General features: G+C 38.0%; 1 protein-coding gene across 2 annotated transcripts in view; it reads left to right on the top strand.

The window, feature by feature from the left end:
• LOC124113293 (glycine receptor subunit alpha-2-like) overlaps positions 1-22,127 on the top strand; it is a 110,526-nt gene that overhangs the window by 9,448 nt on the left and 78,951 nt on the right. The window contains exon 1 of one of the 2 annotated variants that reach the window (XM_046473591.2): positions 10,144-10,245. The exons of the other annotated variant lie outside the window; for it this stretch is intronic. The gene's annotated coding sequence lies outside the window, so the exon portion shown is untranslated. Of the gene's footprint in view, positions 1-10,143; positions 10,246-22,127 lie in introns of those variants that run through there. 2 annotated transcript variants of the gene reach the window in all.

Here is a 22,127-nt window from a genome sequence, read left to right as displayed (position 1 = left end):
TGAAAAACACCAATTCGCCTGTGTGAAATTTACAACCATATCCTTTAACTCTGCAAAGTACGAATTTGCAAAATCATTGTGTAATATTTAATGCTAGTTTTAACTTCAAACTGACCATGTAACCATTGTTTGCTAGATACATATTATAATACCGCGAAAGCTAGCTAACGGAATGGTCGTTACCTGATAACTTGGAAGTCAATTTGATAATTATTGGACATTTATTGAGAACATGGGGTGTTAGCTGGAAACTTCACCTCTGTGTGTTATAACAAAATCAAGTGGGAAACATGATAATCGGTGGGAGAATACAGTGTTTTGCGCGAGAAATTAAAGTCGGAGAGAGGATGTCTTCCAAAGTATGTGTCTATTATGTCTGATTCAGAGTATTTGTAATTACAGGAGAAACCAACGAACGACTATTTCACGAGTTGAAATTCGAGCATTTTACTTCAAACACTGCCCGAATGCATCTGACCCTTGACCTACTTACAGTATGAGTGTATATTCGTGTTAATTTGCAGTTATAAGAATAATTTTCGTTAATTGTGTTTATGTCTAATATCTTCTTAAGAGTATGTAGAAGTCAGGAGATCATCTCAGCAACATGTGCATGATTTTCATATGCATCTTTCCCTAGTTTAGTTATCGAATAGCACTTGTACATCCGTACATACTTTTTTAAATTTTATAAATATATCCATTTCGATTTTGAACGAAAAGACTAATGCGAGTTCGTCTGCAAGTCGGAAAATTTAAAAAAAGTGTTATACATTGTATTTTACCAAATCACAATTTCTTAAGTTTATTGATACCAATTATTGTATATTTTTTTCTATTATTTCACCATGTCACATCACAGCGTTCATTACCTTTAACTCAAAACCTCTTGCAGCGAATATCACAAGATTAATTGACTGTTTTGTATCAGGTTGGGTATATGTTAAAAAACAAACAAAATGACAATACACTCACATCAAGAATATTTATTCGTTGCGTGTATACAAACGTGATTAAACAATAATATTTAACACTAAACCGTTTTACAAAGATTCCAATTTTTTAAAGTCTCCGGGCACGCAAGATTCTCATTTAAATATAGTTCCAAAAGTTTAACCCCTTGAGTGCCAAGCTGGACATTTGTTCGTTTTAACAATCAAATTTCAGCCTAAATAGGCTATTGAAAACCTATCCTGTGACAATTTGTTGAAAAGAGCTCCTTTTTTGTAAGTGCTGATGTCAGAGCACCTCGAATGAAGTTGGATAGATCTATGATGTGAATCTGTACGGAGGGGCGGTCGGATAGCTGATTGGTTAAAGCGTTCGCTCGTCATGCCGAAGACCTGGGTTCGATTCCCGACATGGGTACAATGTGTGAAGCCCATTTATGGTGTCCCCCCGCCATGATATTGATGGAATATTGCTAAAAGCGGCTTAAAACCATACTCACTCACTCACTGTAGGTTCACAGTTCTCGTTGAATTGAAGTGTTAACAGTGTGGTTTTACTATAGACAAGTTCGTGTTAGTAACTGTATGATACTAAAAAAAACAAAAAACAAAATAACCACAAGCAAACTGTCGTGTGATCGGCTTGTAGAGATAATTGCTTTCCAGAGGCATTTTGACCATATGTATGACATCATAGAAATATGAATTAAAACAACAACAAAATATAAACTGTAATGAGGCTTTTATTAACAGCACAGGGTGTTGTCTTTACAAGTGTAGAGTTCGAGTGATTTCAACGATTTACAAAATGATTAAAAACCTTGACGGTTCAATGATTTTAGAAAAGTTTTAAGTGTTTAATCTCGACATGAAATACACCACTCAGATGCACCTGATGGAGACGACCATCTTTGTGCCATTATAGATGTTTGCATCCCAGAGGTCCCAACTTGACCGGTCTCCTGATGTATACGACCAGGCGTTTCTTTGACGCCAGGGAGCTGTCATTTAGAGAAATCTGTTTTGACTTAATGACAGGTCCTGTTTTCAATACATGGATAAGTCCAAATCTTTTTCCTTTACCTCGACTCGGTGACCGATTCTTCCGTGTCATTGCTTTGGGTAACACAAAATCTCAACTGAAGGGTTGTAAAACGAGAACAAAGTTTTTATTCTTGCTCGCTCTGCTCGTCATCGCCATCATCGGCGGCTGAGATAGATTCAGTGTCACTATCTGCTTCAGGTATGTCTACACGAGTCAGAATGTCTTTCATCACAGTTTTCGTGAAACGAGCGATCTTGTTTTTGATAATAGATTGATCAGTGCCAGGATCCATATCGCTCAGGCTGTCTAGGATGGGTTGAAATAGAGGCGCCTGTCTAAAATATTGGGAGAACTCTATGACACTTTTGAGACTGTCGGTCAATTCGCTGTCCCACATCTGTTTCATTTTTCTGTCAATCCATTCTTCTGTTCGACCCTGTTGTCTGTACTTTTTCCTCTTGAGTTTCATCGCGTCATGCTTGATGTTGTACACACGATTCGAGATGCGTTGTAAACCAACATTTTGCCACTCCTCCGCATCCACGTCGGTGTTTGGCGGCTTCCAGCGACGACGTTTGACAGCGAGACCTCCACCTTTCTGTTCAGGAAGTCGTTCCTCATCGTCGTCGCCGTTGTCGTCACTCTCGTATCTGAGACAATTTCTTTTTACATTTCAAGTTGTTGTTTGCTGGACACCATGATCTAATATGTCGCTGTAGATCGTGCATATTGTCTATCAATACGCCGCAGTCAGTACACGCAGTGGCCATGGTAAAAGGTCCTGTGTCGTCACTCGAGATGGATGCTGTTTCAACGTCGTCGTCAGAGCTTAGAGACCTTTCTTTGGAAATTGAAGTCTGATCAGCACGAATGTCAGGAGCTGTCTGCACGTCTAATGCTAGAGAGACATCTTTTACCCGTTGTTGTTGTTGTTGTTGTTGTTGTTGTGAAGCACTGTGATCAGGTTGATTGTCGCTGGTTGTCAAGACGTTGACATGTAATCTATTCTTCTCACTTGTACCGGGTTTGAGATCCACTGTAAGGTGTCCATAAGGGGTTTCAACAGCCCTTTCATAAAGAGTCATAAATTTACCAATGTCTTCAGGAAATATTCTTCTGGCGAATAACTTCACCTGCTGTCTGTCCACTGGCGAATTGAAAAGTGTGACATAATGAGAATTTAGAGCAATGTCCCTGGATTCCTTACCTCTCGGGAAGAGGTTTTGCAATAGCAAAAAGATAATGACATTTTTGTGGTGGGAGGTTTGGGTAAACAGACGGGAAATCCGATTGTCATTCTTTGCTTCAGACAAAAAGTCATCCAACACCATCATGTTCTGATTACGGGCATCGAAGAAGTTTTCATCTTCGAGATTGTAAGGTATTCCTTTCACAAACCGTACTTGAGGTAAAGTTTGAAGAATGCTATCGTAAAGCGGTTGCCACACAGTATAACACCAGACAATACAGTCGGGCAGGGGTTGAACGAATCCACGACGTAATAGGTTGAAGACAAACACCGACTTTCCGCATCCACTGGGTCCAACAACGATGCTATTGGAGGGTATAAGGAACTTGAATCGTCCGTGTCACTGGTGTTCCCGAGATGAAAGCAAACGTGGAGATATTTCCTGATGAGGAGGAGGAGGGTGTTTATCGGGAGGAGGAGGAGTAGGAGGAGTAAGGTGTTTATCCAGAGGAGGAAGAAGAGAAGGCGAGTCTTGAGTTGATCTATGCACCTGCTTCTGATGTCTCTGTAGATTATCTTTTCGCGCAAAACTCTTGCCACAGTCTGGACAGTTGGTAACCTCCATAGTGAACAAATACAAGTGCGCGATAAGAGGGTCTGAACCATTCTTTAATACCCTTCACCCATGCAATGCTTAAAGACAGCTTGGGTTCATTTCACAGCAGCTTTTTATTTTCGACACAGGTTTCCTGAGGAGTAGGAGGAGGAGGAGGAGGAGGAAGAGGTGTTTATCCAGAGGAGGAGGAGGAGGAGGGTGTTTATCCAGAGGAGGAGGAGGAGGAGGAGGAGGGTGTTTATCTAGAGGAGGAGGAGGAGGAGGGTGTTTATCCAGAGGAGGAGGAGGAGGAGGAGGAGGAGGAGGGTGTTTATCCAGAGGAGGAGGAGGAGGAGGAGGAGGAGGGTGTTTATCCAGAGGAGGAGGAGGAGGAGGAGGAGGAGGGTGTTTATCCAGAGGAGGAGGAGGAGGAGGAGGAGGGTGTTTATCCAGAGGAGGAGGAGGAGGAGGAGGGTGTTTATCCAGAGGAGGAGGAGGAGGAGGAGGGGGAGGAGGAGGAGGGTGTTTATCCAGAGGAGGAGGAGGAGGAGGAGGAGGGTGTTTATCCAGAGGAGGAGGAGGAGGAGGGTGTTTATCCAGAGGAGGAGGAGGAGGGTGTTTATCCAGAGGAGGAGGAGGAGGAGGAGGAGGAGGGTGTTTATCCAGAGGAGGAGGAGGAGGAGGAGGAGGAGGGTGTTTATCCAGAGGAGGAGGAGGAGGAGGAGGGTGTTTATCCAGAGGAGGAGGAGGAGGAGGAGGAGGAGGGTGTTTATCCAGAGGAGGAGGAGGAGGAGGAGGGTGTTTATCTAGAGGAGGAGGAGGAGGAGGAGGAGGGTGTTTATCCAGAGGAGGAGGAGTTTTATAACACATATTGACATAGATCACACTCTTATTCCTGGGCTGATAATCTCAGCAGACGCAGCCCCCCGAATGAGCATGGAGAAAAGGTGCAAAAAGGCGGCAAAATTCAGTCGCAATAACATTCCATTTCGCGTGCGATGTCAAGTTTCCATATGAGGATATTCATTACTATCCATTGTTCTTTGTTAATGTAAGTAAATTGCATCTGGTCAGTTGACCCTGTATTCACCTAATTAACCTGATACATCACTTATACATTTACACATTAATGAGTTATCTTGCATATTAATGAGGGATTGGTGACCTAAGTTTCCATATAAGGATATTCATTACTATCCATTGTTCTTTGTTAATGAATGCTCAAGTAATCTTATCTCTTAGAAGTTATCTACTAAACTACGTTATTTCACTCTATTTTTTCTCATGAAAATGATTCTGGGTATGGGTTAAACGAGTATTTTTTCCATTGAAATAGGAAACTGAACCGACATTTTGAACTCAAACATCTTTTAGAAAAAAGAATAGAATTTTACAGTATTAAAACGTCATATACCAGACTGGCATACATTACAGTCTTCAACACACGGGTTTCGCGATACCGACTCTATATTTCTCCGAGCTGACCTCTAGCTAGGAGTCAAGACTGTTAACCCTTATTTTTTTATTTAGTTGTCATGACAACTGAATGTTACAAGGAACTTATAATAGGTAACACTAGAAGAGTTAAGAACTGGACATGTGGTTTCTATGGAAATTCAACTCACACCCCTCTTTGCCACATGTGACAGTCATTACTACACGAAATACATGCGTCAATGGAATATGTCTAACAATGACATTCCTTTCCCCCGTGAATCACATTTGAACCTCGTAGTAGCCACTTCCATATAGGGACACTCATTACTACACTTTGTTCTCATGAACTCATTCACACATTGCATTCAGGCATTGGAACAACAGACCTCTCATTACTCTTTCTGACCTGTGACGTCATGATTATATTTGACTATGAATGAGTTATTGCACTTATGGATCAACTTAGCCTAAGATGTGGAATGGGGGCCCCATAGAACTGACTTGTAGGTCAGGCGCGAGATTCAAACCGAGGACACGTGACACCCATGAGCGTTCATGGCAACGTCCGCCATCTTGTTTTTTAGACACGTGTTGTTCTACGTTTTAACGAATGGTCAAGTAATTAATTGCATGATTGCATACGGTCAGTTGACCCTTTATTTACGTAATTGAATATCGGGAGATCTTTCTACATGAACCTGTTCCTGGGCTTTTTAATATTACCACACATAGCCGGCTACCGAATGCCCACAGAGAAATGTCTTCAACGCAAAAGGTTCAAATGTTTACCACATGTTCTCGCGCCAAAATGGTCTCACAATGACATTCCATTCCGCGTGAGTCAAGACCCAACCCAACCCCCGGTCGTAGTATCATGTCCATGTAGGGACATTCATTACTATCCCGTGTTCTACGGTTAACGAATGGTCAAGTCATTAATTGCATGATTGCATCTGGTCAGTTGACCCTTTATTAACCCAATTGACCTTTGACGTCATGCATACATTTGCATATTAATGAGTTATTCTGCATATTAATGAGGCAATGACGTTGACAACACCCCCCACCCTCAAGGTCAAGGTTATGTGACGTCATCAGTCACGTGGGGTTACTAGGTGCACTTGTGACGTCATCAAATGAGGGGGTGAGGGGGGATAGTTATTAAATGTTATCTACTTATACCATGTTCATAATAAAGGAAAATAGAAATCACTGAAAACTATTTTGGTGGTTGTAAGGGTTAATTCGTGCATGGTGCATAAAACGATTGCATGGATGAATGGTGGCTGTATTTGCTGTCATACATTTGTGTTGTGATAATAAAATAAAACGTAGATATTCTCATGGCTTTTTAAAAATATTCAATGTTAGAAAATTGTTGGACACAGAAGAGCCTATATATATTAGTTTAAATACACATTCAAGGGCACTTATACCAACTACAATTTTTCATCTTTTAAATTAAAAACAGAATATATATTCATACTAATGTCCAATATTCACAATTATTGTCTTAACATTGCAGTGTCTACATTGTGTTGGCTTTGAGAATGATCAGATGGTTGCAATAAATAAAACACATTCATAATGTTTGTTTCAAATTCTCACACAAACAAATAAATAATGTTATTCTTGTTTCTCTTTACATCGATACATATCTGCATTGCTCAATATTTTAATTTTATTTGATATAACTTTGTGTACTAGTATTAGATTTTACTTGCATTATGTTACATGAATAAATGCATTAAGACATGGAATGAATGTTGTGTTTTGAATTTATATTTTGATGACATATTTGATTATAAACATGTTAATATCATATCTGCTACATCATATTAATATCTAATAAACTGACTTCATATAATGCAGTTGTCAGGATATATAAGCTGTAGCAGGATAGTGCAAATAACTGGTTGATAGATGGTAGATTTCCATTTGGTATTCTTATAAAAAAAAATTAGAATGTTTATAAAAATCTGAATGGAGAGGAAATGTTGATATATAAGTAACATTTACAATCAATCATTTGCAATTTTTTAGCTGAACACTTAACAAAGGTTGATATTTTTAACAAATAATCACTACAAAATATGTGCTAGTTTAAAAAATTCAGAAGTAAATGACCGTTTAGGAACAACAGGGTAACGCCGTAGCTTGGCTCCGTCTCTACATGTCACTAGTTGTCGTAGCGCACATTGATCAAGGAACAAGACTGCAAGAAGCGTGAATAAGTGAGTGAGTGAGTATGGTTTTACGCCGCTTTTAGCAATATTCCAGCAATATCACGGCGTCTTCGGCGTGACGATCGAACGCTCTAACCACTAGGCTAGCTACCCGACCGCCCCTGGAAGAAGCAGATTGGACCGTCGCTTATTAAACATTGGTTACGTGAATCATCAATACCCACATATGGACATCCGCATCAGTGTTATCGGATGTTACGCGATACCTGTGATACGAAACATGTAAACTGGGCTTCTTATATTAGAGATTTGGTGTTTAGAACGGCTTTGGGCATGTTTGGATATGCCTGGGACTTGGTGAAGAAGAATAATGTATGTTTGTTCTGAAACGAAGTATTCTTGATTGTGCGAAACAAAACTGGCATTCACTTCTCACAGATAAACGATCACTTGTATTTTATTCAACCACGAAATCAGAACTTCTGTTTGAATCGTAAGTGCAAAATATTTATGTATTTAATTACAGAAAGGCCTGGTTAAAATTTAGAAGTGCATACAATACATTTAGTGTTCCAAACTTATGTAAAAGTAAAAGTAATATAGGTAATGAATGTAAATGTATAGAAGATGAAAAGCATGTTTTGTATAAATGTCCTCTGTATACTGATGCACGTACCTATTGTAAAGTTTAACAAACAAGCAAGTCCATGACATGATGTCATTAATTAATTGTAAAAGATTTGAGAATATATTTCATCTGTCAAAGTATATGTATATCATATTTAAAAATAGAACGGAATGTAATGTAATCCAATTCCATAATGCAAATATAAGATAATTGTATAACACACTTGTATATAATACGACTCATATGACTTCACAAACAATAAACTTAACTACACGGCTTGGCATATAATTGAGCATCTTTGATGTTAGTTTCATTTGTTGATGTTTTTTTTCTTGTTTTCAATAATAATCGACAGTGACTTTGTTTTTTATGCAGTTATCACTATGATTTCGTTTGGGCTGTGTCTAAGGTTTTCGGAAAAATCAACTTGTTACTCGCTCAAACTTTGCACATGACACATATAAAGCATGCCGTCGAGCGTGAGACATCCTGGTTTACGGTATGTGCCAATACATGTCACAACAACACGGTTCATTGATCAGGTACAATGAAGGTAATGCGTTCAAATGTTACGCGAAGGAAGGAAAAGAAAAGATTGCGCGCAATAGGCATGACCGAAGCTGCTCATTCACAGAATCCAGTTGACAGACATTTTAGCAACTGATGGAGCGATATAGGCAAACGGGTGGGGTTGGATGAGGGTGGGTAGAGGAAGGCCTAAAAAGACTACACCCAGGCATGATTGATAAACGTACAGTCCATTCTGCATCTCAATAAGCCGAAAACGTTTGAACTATGTTTATGGTGGATGGAATAAATTAATTAAGAAACATCAGAAAATTCTGTGAAAGAATATCTAAAATATCTAAAACGTTTTTAAAGTTGTCTTTATGGACGGTATAAAACATATATTACTGCTGTTTAAACTTCACGTGTAATCATAACGTTACCTCACCTAACGTGACCAGAAATTAAATACAGAGCAAACACATATTCAATATTAATTATTGCTGTTGTCTCAAAAAGGATCATTGATAATTGTAATGGTCAAAATGTTTATTTCTATTTTCAATCAATTCTGATAACTTAATTTGTTGAGGAGGTATGAAATCTGGTTTCTAGAATTTCCACAAATTATGCATTACATATAACAACAGCTGTATACAATATTAAATAATTGTTATGGTTAGGATGTTTATTTCCTGGGTTTGAATGTTATGTTTCATTTTTTTTATCATGTGCCATTGTTCTTCTGGCGGACAGTTCTCCTCATAATTCATGGTCACTAGGACGTGTCATTGAGATCATGATGGGCAAAAAAGGATCTGTACGTATCGTGCGTGTGAGGACAGCTTTAACAGAGCTTGTCCGTCCTATAAACAAATTGTGTGTCATTGTGCATGGATCAAAATGAACACTTCTTCTGAAAGACATCGTGAAAGAATGTGAATATGTTACATTTAAGGTTTATTTGGGCTACTTAGAGTGCAGTTGATAACTCTTATAAGGTTCATGAAAAACCGGGTTAGAATGGATCTTCAGCAACCCATGCTTGCCGTAAGATGCGACTATGCTTGTTGTAAGGGGCGATTAACGAGATCGGGTGGTCAGTCTCGCTGACTTGGTTGATGCATGTCATCGTTTCCCGATTGCGTGGATCGATGTTCATGATGTCAATCGCTGGATTGTCTGGTCCAGACTCGATTATTTACAGACCGTCGTCATATAGCTGGGATATTGCTGAGTGCGGCGATATTGCAAACAAACAAACAAACAAATTATGTTGTTTTCAGGTCTTTTCATTATAGAATGTTTAAAAATCCAGAGAAGTTTTGACCATTTTAGTACTGTGTTTTGTAATTGTTACTTTCTGATTGTACAATTAGGAGACCGGTATGTAATGATCAAAATGTTTATTTCTATTTTCCATCAATTATGATAGCTTAATTGGTTAAGGAGGTATGAAATCTGGTTTCTAGAATTTCCACAAATTATGTATTACATATAACAACAGCTGTATACAATATTAAATAATTGTTATGGTTTTAATTTCCTGGGTTTGAATGTTATGTTTAATTTTTTTATCATGTGCCAATTTTACATCAACCTTAATAAGAAGGGAGATAAGCACAGATTGGTGTGGTCATGTCACCATGTGCTTTAAGCAACATGCATGAGGAAGTCATGCTAGGAGCCAGTGAGGTCTAAAGTAATGGTAAGGCACATTTATTCACTCATTTGAAAATTCATAAATAAGAATGTGTTTATAAATGCATCTTCTTAATTTCTACCATACACAGTAACCTAATTCTTCATAATTGAGGGTTTGTGGCTGATTTAGACTTGGCTCATGGAAATACACCCTAGACTTCAACTTTGTTCACAAATATTCTCATGGCCTAAAGTTATGAAGGTATATGAAATATTAAGCTTCCTGTTTATTTAGTGCAGTTAAGGCATTGTTTCTGTACATTTTATTGGACTATTATGTACTTAGTGCAATTTCCAGGTTTGTGTTGTAATTTACCTTACTGTTAAATGTTCATGCCGTTGTAAAGTAAACAAGCCCTACCTAGTATTCCTGCTGTATTATGAAGTTAATGTGTTAATTAAGGAAATTCAAAAGTCATATACTCAATGAAATCCTTTCTATCTCTTACAGTCAATCTAATGTTTGTACATGAAACACAAGAATAAGAAAAGAATAAAGAATCAAGATTATTGTTTGGAACTTCATGTTGTAATAAACAATAATCAACAGGCAATTATGTCTACACAATTTTAAGCATGTTATCAGTATTATTCTTGATTCTCCAATTGCCTCATTCCAGGTGGTATGCAGGTAAATTTACATCACTGGAGTTCAACTGATTTATTCAACTCAGGATTCATTACCGGCGTAATAACCGGTTACGTATACTTCCTTGTGGTTTAGTCTGGTCAATCGAAGAAGCAAATAGTTCCACAATTTCCAGCTTCATATAAGCATACGTGATTGAATGGTTGAATTAACAGACTCAGTTCTTGGATTAATAAGCGTACTGTTAAATATAAAATGTGTCACCGGCTCCGAATGAATGTGTTATCTTTTATCGTGTGTGGATATGAAACATAAAGACTCATAATCGTGGCTGCTTTACAAGGCTTCAACTAGCATAATCATTATAAATAAGCATTTATCCATTAATTGTTTAATCAAACAGCTTGTGGCATATCACATAAATGCCGCATAAAAGGCTAGTATGTTAATTGCGGAAAGAATATACCAACCAAGCATTACTACTATCAGGTTGTTACTTCACCCCATTCCTCTTGTGTACTGGGTTCCAAAGCTCAATAAAAATCCGTACAAAGGGAGATATCCTCAGAGGTTCAGGACAATTTGTAAATGATGAAAGTAAATGCCATCTGAAGTTTACTTCGAAAATAATAATATTATGTAAAATGCTGGACTTCCTCATTGATAACATCTATGTATGTAGAAGTTGGGGCCAAGACAGTTAGGTAAGAAGTAGGCATCCTCAATGGCACTAAATGTACTCACCTCCTTACTGATGTGTTTCTTTATGCATAAAAATCAAAATTTCTACTCGGATTGGACAAGTCAAAATATTGGACAAGAGGTTTAACTGATATTCGGGTGTAATGGTGTATCTGATACAACCAATTCCCTGCCACTGAGATACTCGCCCGAACTAGAAATAAAGGAGACCAGTGAGATCGCCTCGTCTGTTTGATATTTAGATCTATGCATAAGGATTCAGAGTGACAAAAAGAGGGATGACTTATTCTTTCCGATAGTCAACTTTAACTTTATGTCGAGCAATAATCCAGATCTTGGTGTCTTTATTTCACAACTTTGAGGTACAATCGAGCGTGCTCTCTCTACCAATATTTCAAAGTTGCTTGATCAAGGTTACAACTTCCAAGGCCACAAAAGCTTTCAAAACGTCTTATGGAGACATTTGGAGGACGTTTCCAAATTTAACGTATCCGTGACAAAACTGATGTTGGATGCAATACCCTATTTAGCCTTGTACCGTATGTTCCATTGTTTTTAGGTGAACAATAGACTTGATTTGCGCGTGTTTGTGACGAATTCTACCGGTGGGGCAGGATAGTCTCACCTTTTCGAGAACTCCTGGTATCACTACTATTTGATAGTGATTCATAAACACATGCTCCTTAAACAGACGGATTACAGCAGATATTACTTATGAATATGAAAAGGGTTTTGTCGCTTTTATTTTTTTATTTAATCTTGATAAACGTCATCATGCTTGAATGGGTATTGGATACATAAGCCAAGATAATCAAGTGACGGCGATGACGTCATCAAGAACTTTCAACCACCTTCCAGAAAAAGATGTGTGTTACGATGTGCTATTTAGCTAAATATGACGTCAATAATAGGTCTATCCCCCACGATTGGTCATGCATTCGTTTACACTTGGCAGCGTCCGAATCAATCTTCCAATGACTCCTCGTGCAACGCCTGGACCGGTTCGACTAACGTAGCGCGTGGCCTTTGACGCCGGCGTATACTTCTCCTGATCATGTCTTAGAAGTGCTCTTCTGAGGTAATATCCAGTCTGGTGATATTTTGCTGCTTGAGCTGGTCAGTTAAGATACGTATCCGGTGGACACGAGCGTTGTCGTCTTGAAAGTCAAAACGCAAGTGAACGGCGATTTGATTAGCTGTTAGTGATCGTTTTTCTTTTCCAGGTTTTATAAGTCGTTCCTGAGCCTATGTTGTTGGCCTAGGACGCCCTGTGAGAGACTGTTCATTGACATTTTATGTCTACAGAAGCCTGCTCTAAAGTCTGCAAATCATATTTCATGATCTCATACTTTTTGGAGAGTATTTAATGGGTTAAATTAGCAGTGGAAATACTAACCATCAGTCTGTCATGGTGATTGAGGATCGGAGATAATATCCACTGACTACATCACCCCTGGCATCTACAGGTTGTTGACGTGTACAAGTGTACGTGTGTAATATGTTAGCGCAAGCTGAGTAGCAGTGTTACTGGGGACCCTTGGGACCACCTCACCAACAAGACTGGCCATCTCTTGAGTGCAGTGTCTAACTATGAGTAGGAACAGTTGTTACATCAATCAACCAAACACGTCAGGAGAAATCTCTTCTGGGGTCTCGAGGGTTTAAACCATGTGTTATCTTCCGTCCTGCAACGACCTGCACTCCCGGCAATCCTTTCATTAATCCTGGTATACGTCTGAACCGTTTGATGTATATTGTGTATTGTAGCCCTGTAATTAGCGTAGTGGATACTAGGATCCGGCCAAAAGATCATTTCGACTTACATTGAGATGGAATTATGAAAAATAAATGTTACTAAATGTTGAAAAGGAATTAAGTGAGATACATAGAATGTTTGGTTTCCATTTTTATCTTTTACCACTTGTGTATTAATTATTGTGTGAGTGAGTGAATTGTTTTTAACGTCCCCTTTAAAAGTATTCCAGATATATACTAGCAGTGAACGAACCTCTTATGGGCGAGAATAATTTTATTTTTTTCTTAAGATATTCTTCAACGGTTTAATGATTTGTCTTTGAAGCATGATGTATGTATATATACTTATTACTGACTGTTTGACATTAGTTGGGTTCTCACGATTCCTATACTATGATGCCATTCCTGTCTCCATTAATGGGCAATGCATATTTCTATAAGCTTCAACCTACTGCAATTTTGATCTTTATAAAAAAGTAACTTTTTAAACTTTTTATTACTATAAAACGTCATTACAATTTACATGGGGGCAAACCATTATAAGTGTCATGGTGGAGAGATCGTCGTTGCATCAGTTTTCATTCTAATTGCTATAGGCGACTCACAAGAAGTTAATTGACTTTCGCCATGCCATTGAGAGTATAATTGGTTATAGCAGAAAAGGTCATTCTCTGGTATTGTATTTAGGTGCAAATGGCGCCAAAGTGACAACTTGCTTCAAATCTCAGCATCAGACAAACTTGTAGACCCCATCTATGTATATTTTCGGAACATAGAACGGTTATAATGGTATTGATTCCAATCATTAAAGATTGCACGTTTGACAAATACCTTTCCCGATTCTAATTGCCTTGCGTGGGCTACCCACCGAGTACTGAACTTTGATAACTATATACACAGTGAGAGGTCTGATAGTAGCAAATTGGTACATTTCCCAAGTGACCTTTAGAAATAAGAATATGGACGTAACACAACTACATTTAGTTTGCACGTTCACCACGATGGATACAATGTCTAGGACAATTTCTAGCGTAAAACCATACTCATTCACCTACTAACATTTGCACATGTCATTATTTCAAAATTCCCATTGACAATATTCGATAAAGTCTTACTTTTTAATTGATGTTTGCTTCCGCGGTGAAGTGGCCGTCAAAACGGTTGTTTCATTCCGAAAGAGTATTGTTATTTGATCTTGGCAGAGAATACAAGAAAAGCTTCATTTTATTTACTTAAAAAAGCTAGAAACATAAATCATTATTTGCCGAATTCATCCAGTAACAACGGTAACAACGTTGTTTTAGGGGAGTAAATTCAAATTATCAATCACAAATTATACTCAGCTTCGCTTATAAACCTATGGTGTGTGTTCTACAGTGTAGACGATTTAGGAGAACCTTGTGGGTTACCATCGTGAAGATTAGTTTATTTCAATATGGTTTTGTCTGTTTATTGATATTCCAGAATGTTGCTGATGAACATTTCGTTCTTTCCGAGTGTCAACAACGTGTGATCTACTCCATAATACACAGTTAGCATCCCTCTATCTGTTCAAACTCTAAATTGTTAACCTTGTCTTCTTTCAAGTCAGCTCCCAACTCGGAATCTTAACTTTCTCAAATCGATAAAAAAAAATGTATTACAAAGTTGAGATATCACTGCCATAGGTCTTTGGGCCAATAATCTGAAACATCGCGCAAGTAAACACTTTTCGTACCAAAGTAAAAGTAAACGGTTACCGAGGTGACACTTTGTTGTATCGGGGAACTAATAGATTGATAAGTGGACAAACAGGCAACTGTAAATAATTACTAGTGGCCATACCAAAAGACATCAGAAGATGATCAGCGACATCAGTCTGGACTAGTAAAGTCTCCCTCTCTCTCTCTCTCTCTCTCTCTCTCTCTCTCTCTCTCTCTCTCTCTCTCTCTCTCTCTCTCTCTCTCTCTCTCTCTCTCTCTCAATAATTCATGCCTGGGTAGTAAACAGTAGAAACATTGTGTTGTAGATCTGTTCAACATCGAGTTCAGATAGACAAATGTCATACCGAAAAACAAGTCACCTGTTTGTATTCTGTGTATTATCAACCACGCACTAATCCACGTGATGTGATGGGTGTGTAGCAGGGTAGGTTGTTACCTTTATCATATTATTGGTATTTACACCATTATTCATACATCATCATCATCCTAATGTTCATTGTTTTTCTTGTCTACAGTTGCATGTCAGTAAATAACTCTTTAAAGTACATGACATCCTTATTTTCAGTCTCTGGGAATCTTCACCTTCAACCTTCTGTCCATCTTTAGACATTTTTCTACACCTGCAGGGTTTCCCTCAGTCTATTTATATCTTGCATAAAGCACTTCCTTTGATGCTTAATGCAATCTGTCTTCTAATTGGCCACCCTGGTCCTCTACAGGTAGCTTCCTTCCATACCTGACTTCCTCTTCACTTCATGTGCCGCTGTTGAGGAGGAAGGATATGTACTTTTCTTCAGGTATGGAATGGCCACTTTTCAATCTGTTTTCATCTGCTTCTGTCAGAAATTAATATCTATGTAAGGGTGCTGAACTAAATTGAATAACATATATAATATCATTTAAAGTAATATTAAATTAGTAAATGAAATTAATATTATCAATCTAGTTTGTAAAATAATTAACCACATGGTCCATTTTGGCCCATGTGCTTTTTCAAGTGTCATATAACTTTAATGTTAAATTACTAATAGTTTTATTATGGTTACAAAATGGCTTTGTACTTCTACATTTAAGATAAATACCTGTAAATCTGCAAATATATGACTTCATGTGCTGCTGCTGTTGAGGAGGAATAATATGTTCTTTTCTTCAGATTATTTCTTCAACAGCAGCCACCCCCATGCTAATAAACGCATAATCATCATCTGCCTGTGTCTGTGTTCTCCAACGGCCCGTGCCGGATCATAAACATCATCCCGGGTACAGGTGCATCTAACTCGCACACATGATCATAAGTCACGTCCATGTTAGTTTTGTTTGGTGCGGACATTGGATCCTAGCGCGTGGGACATTGTGTACTAGAGCAAAGTGCAGAAAGCGACATTAGCAGGACATTAGTTCCTGCCACTTGACAATGTTCCTAAGGATTGGCAGTCCTGAGGTAGTGCCCCTTAGTTCCGACAGCACTTGGACGTCTGGAACTAGCTATCATTTTCCGGGATACAAGTGACCCGTTTCGCCATACTGAATAAGTGGTTATAATCTGCTGTCGTACTTTATTTACATAGTATCCATATGTACTTACAAAGTAATTGCGGATTTGCTACAAGTTGATTATATTTTTTCTATGCATGATTGCTCGAAGACGATAAGTTCCTACAATGGCCACGAAAGAGACACGAGTCGCCACCCGGATTGTCTCGGGATGACAAGTTGGTCACGAAATCCATGAGCACGGACATGTTCCAAACAAACCAAGGGTCATAATCATTAGGATCAAGGGGAAGCAATTCTGCACAGCGAATCCCGGTGTCTAAGACTACTGAACCCCTTACAACTTTCGACGAAATGGTTGTTATGAACTATATCTACCTGTGACTTGAATCTGGTATAGTTTACACGTGTGAGTAAATGAATTCATATTGGACAAATAGTTAATAACGTACGGAATTCAGATGGCGCGTTCTGACATCTCACACTTTCTACTTATCTCATACAGTATGCAACCGTACAGCGATGATTGCAATCCTTCTGTTTTGGGATGATCTGTCTGAGAGACGAAAGAATCCACTTTGACGTTTTGTCTTATTTTACTGTCAGTTCAATGCATAGTTTGTTGAGGAAACCTATACTCTTCGGAATTATTACGGCAAAAATGGACTTGAGATGAAATTCATAATGGAGAAGATCTTGATATTTTGATTAAACACATCAATCGATATCCCGCACAAGTACCTCTATTCATTCAGATTTCATTGCAAGCTAAACGGCCTACTAGAACCGTGGGTTTATGAGTTCCCATATTATACACTGGAGGGTAGGAAATTGATGATTATTTTCATCTGTACATCAGAGGAGAATTGTCTGGTTAATGCCACTTTTGGAATTCAACATGGTTGACGTTAACGATCTGATGTTTTGTTCGTCGCTGTATTAATAGGAAACCGACTTGTCTTAAGGTAGAAATCTCATTATGTTGTCATTTTGTTTAAGTGTTGCCATAAAATGGCATCATTTTAATCATGTGGAATTTGAGATGTTCTTTGACGTGTTAGCCTTCGAATTCAGTGAAAATTCGGTTGACAGGTAGCTAGTCTGTTTTAGGATCTCAGCGGAAAAACTTGTCTGAGCAGACCTTTATTAATGATACAAGCCATCCATGGGGTTGTCCTAAATGTGTGCAAACTGTAGTGTTAAATAACCACAGTTGCTGTTGCTCAGCGTTGGGCATTTAACAACATACAACAGGCAAATAACACCAGGGCTGTTGCTCTTCATCCACCATGTTCGTCCCATGGGGACGTCATTTTATGTCCGATCCCTTTGCCCATGCCGTCGATTCACGTTAGTTGGTGTCCTGTATGTTTCCTACATGGCGGGCAGTTGCTTCTGTCTGCTGACATTCATAGGGGAAATATGAGTTTCGACCTTTACGACGTAAAACAGCTAAACTATCAATAACCTACGACATATTCATGTATAAGCCTTGGTCCCACAATGCACTTGTGGAATATTTAGTCTTATGTAATTTAAATGAGCTAAATGTATAGGGAAACATACAATTTAACCCTTTTTATTACTGCGCTAATATTACATACTGTTCGGGATAATAAATACTGATGAATCTAACCCCAAACCACTCTCGTCAGTGGTGTTTGTATTCTGTTTTAAACGCATTTGTCTCAATCATTTAGGCAATCGGTATTTCAATTTCCGGCACATTGGGGTAGTACAAACTTTATTGTGGAGGTGTAAACGTAAATACCTGTGTACAAACTGCGTAAATTCGCGTAGTCGATCTACGCAAAATGTGCACACCGGTTTTTACGTTAATATATTTCCATAAACGCAAAACAGTTTGAAGAATATTCTTATAAATAAATATAGTCAACAACAGTTACTTCACAGACGTCTTATTAAATGATTCGCACAAAATACTGTAGACAACATTAAGAAATCAGTGACATCGTTCAGCCCTGCCCATTCTATTATCAGCCAATCAGGAAACACTAGTTTCTAAGTGAATGTGGCCTATTTTGTTCGGTTTATGGAAATATAAACGCAAAATAATATTGCTTGGTTAGCCAATCAAATGCCAGAGAAGCGCTTGCAAATTATTTATTTCTTAACAATAGGACGTACAAGTCACGCCTCACAAAAAAGGCACTCTCAATAGTCGCACAGTGTCTAAAAACGGATTTGCAATGTATAACTATTCTGGCTGTTGTAAATAATCTTGACATGTTAAATTCGCAAACCTTTTAATTTTCAAAACGTTATTTACACAAATAATTGTTAAGTTGGTGACAATTGCAAGGGATGTATATTAAACAATTGCACACACAACAGCCGACAGATAACAGTGTCTTGTCTTCCTCATATAGTACGATGTATCCTGTACATTCTACTTCTTTACACACCTGTGGGTGAGAAACCCATTTGAGATAACTGGTATCAAACATATGTGTGAGATCGAATTCCAGGCCCGTAATTGGCTACTCCATGGTGATGACCTGAGGTCAGATGATGACTGACTACTTTCCTGAGTGTAAGTCATTCATAAGTTGCTCGTGCTTCAGTCGAATGTTCACCTACGTCTGTAGTGAACAACAGGACCGTGTAATTAATAATAAAAATAAACAAACTCGTCCTAGTCTGCGAGTTTGTTTGGTATTATTATCAGTTACATTATCTGTTGTTATGTCAATATTATCGGGTTTTTTCAGAGTGTAAACTCCCTGGATGCCACAGCGACACATATGTCCCTCCTCTTCAACCCTCACTTCGAAATCGAATAAAATTCAAAATACATCACGCAGACTAATACACTTCAGGTGCAACAGTTTTGAATTCCCCCTTCTGTTTATCATTTACTGTCATTTAAGGCAATTCAAAATTACTGAAAGTGACTTCTGAAAATTAGACATATTGCAAACCTCGCCCATTCATAATTCACGGCGTTATATGAATATTTATTGTGGGTTTAGAAATCTAAATATCGGATATTTACTCGAATAATTAAAGTAGAAAAATAGCATATTAGCGATCACGGGTACCAAATCACTAATGATAATTCTGAAACGTCGCTGATAAGCCGAGAATCGTTTAGAATGTTTTGGAAAATACGCATACACGAACGCCGAAGTGTACGTTCCGCCATATTGGATTGGATTGTGTTTACAAAATGCCGGTTATGAGACGCCTATTCGATCAGGTATATTTCAAACTCAGCTGCTATACATGCATCCCTGAATTCCTCATACATTTTCGAAACAATCACAAGACCAAATAGCGTCCATTCCAATTTGGAATGAACGTTGGAATGCTTTGGAAAGATCGCTCATTCCAAACTTTCCAAAGCTTGGAAAGATCGATCTTTCCAGAAAATCCAAAATTGGAATGCCAACATTTCCAAACATATTTCCAACACAGGAAATGTTTGGAATGACTTGGAATTGTTTGGAATTGTTTGGAAATATGGTTAGAAGGAACAAGTTAAAATATGTTTTATCAGTAATTTGAACAATAAAAAGACTATGAATTATTTATTGAGTTTAAACTATATATAATAAATAATAAATTTATCTCAAACATTCACTACTTGTCTGTCTAGCGAGGGGCTTTTACAGTCGCATTCTCCCTAAGGTGAGAGAGAGACCCGCACTTGACTCGAAAAGACACTTACTTACTGACTTATATTGGAGATTTAACGTGCGCTTTCCGACTGCAAGCGTATGTCGCACACGGGCCCGGCCAGGCCATTTAATGTGTTTCCAAAAAGGGTGGGGGCCGAACTAAGGGAGCTGTGTGTGTTTGGGTGGTTGTTAGATAAGGTAGTTTTGGTTTTATTATTTAATTTGGGGTTTCAATGCGACTAATTAGTCCTGTTTTAATTAGGTATAAACCTAAGGCTTTGAATTTTCTAATTTATTTTGTGGATTTAGGATTGATTCTAGTGTAAGTCCGGTTTTAAGATTTAGGGTGGTCTGTAGTGTTGTTCGGTGTGTTTGGTAGTGTGTGCAGTGAATGAGTACGTGTTCTGGTGTTTCTTGTTGTTTGCAATGTGGGCAGTTTCCTGTTGTGTGTAGATTAGCTATTTTACGGTGATTATTTAGTTTGGTGTGGCCTGTTTGTTGATTAGTAATTATTCTGTCGATTTTTTTGGATGGGTGTAGTATTTTTGGTTTATTTAGGGTTTTATTTAGTACTTTCCTGATTTGGCTATTTAAGTTTTGGTATATATTTTGCCATTTTTTGTGGATTTTTGGTTTGTGAGACTTTTGATTTCTGATTTTGAGCTGGGTAAGTTTAAGCTTATTTCTGGGAGTTTAAGGGATAATTTTGCTGCTTTATCTGCCTTTTCATTTCCAAAGATTCCTGCGTGGGCGGGGGTCCAAATGAACTATTTGTTTACCTGCCCTAGTTAAGTTGTTTGAGCTATTGAGTATTTGATTTATTAGTTTGGGGTGGTTTTTAGTGTTTTTATTTTTGAGGGCTTGTAGTCAACTGAGGGAGTCGGTTAGGATGAGGATTTTGTGTTGTTTTTTAGATTGCTGATTGTGTAGTGCTGAGACAACTAATAGGTCTCAAGATTAAGTATTCGGCTGGATGGCAGCTGCCATTTAATTACAAAACAGACAGTCGTCTAGACGGCTCACATGTAAGTGCGCCAACATGTGCCTAAGATAATAAAATGGACAATCTTAGGTAACATCTAATTTATTGTTGTCTCACGCCAGAGCTGTGAATAATTCTGTTCATTGAACAATTAGAATTCAGGAAGTTATCAATAATTGTTTTACTTAACATAAGATAAGATAAGTTGTTTACAACATAATATTATGATGTCAGGACGTACTACAGTCAAAACCATATATTTTAAAATCAATTTAATGACAGACTATGATTTCCAAGTCCCGATTAGCAAATCAATGAGGTATCAGTTTCACCACATGTGCACAGACCGCCTATACTTATATATATATTTTTCATAACTATTCTCCAGTTAAAGTCCTATCCTCTTATCAAAAAATCTGTGAGAGTGATCATCATTAACGAAACTCATTCTCGTCAAAGAATACAGAACAAATGAAGAATCAGATGCATACATTTATTGCCATGCTTCATTCATCTACGAAGTAGATTTACATACATTTGTGAATAGCACTTAAACTGTGATAATGAATGTTACCATTGTCCATATTATATTATATATATTAACCATAATATGGATTTCCGAATATATAAACGACTCTAGCGTTGATATTTCAGACAAAAACAAAGTCAGCTGTCTTTTAACGTTCAGGGGAAAAGGGTTTGCTTTCACAATTGAACATTTGTTTTCACCAAAGGACAATCAAATCAAGCCAAAAACACGAAAAATACACATATATGGTTAGCGACCGTCATTATACAGCGAGGGGGGAAATTCGTCTGCTCTAACTGCCTTCACAAAAACATTCCAGCCCTTAATTACCGAGGCAGCTGTGACGTAGTAGCATTACATTCGCTGCGTTTGCAGCATATAAGATGTGTAATCTGTGGAGTGACTAAAGTAATATTACGGCTGAAATCTTACTTGCAGGGTTGTTTTAATAGAAAACTTACGGTTTAAAAACACAATTGTTCTTATATAAT

This window comes from Haliotis rufescens, unplaced genomic scaffold (assembly GCF_023055435.1).
Source record: "Haliotis rufescens isolate VD_foot unplaced genomic scaffold, xgHalRufe1.0.p SCAF_7, whole genome shotgun sequence".
Lineage (NCBI taxonomy): Eukaryota > Metazoa > Mollusca > Gastropoda > Lepetellida > Haliotidae > Haliotis > Haliotis rufescens.
Note: the sequence above shows the minus strand (reverse complement) of the source record. Positions and strands in the feature narration are given on the sequence as shown.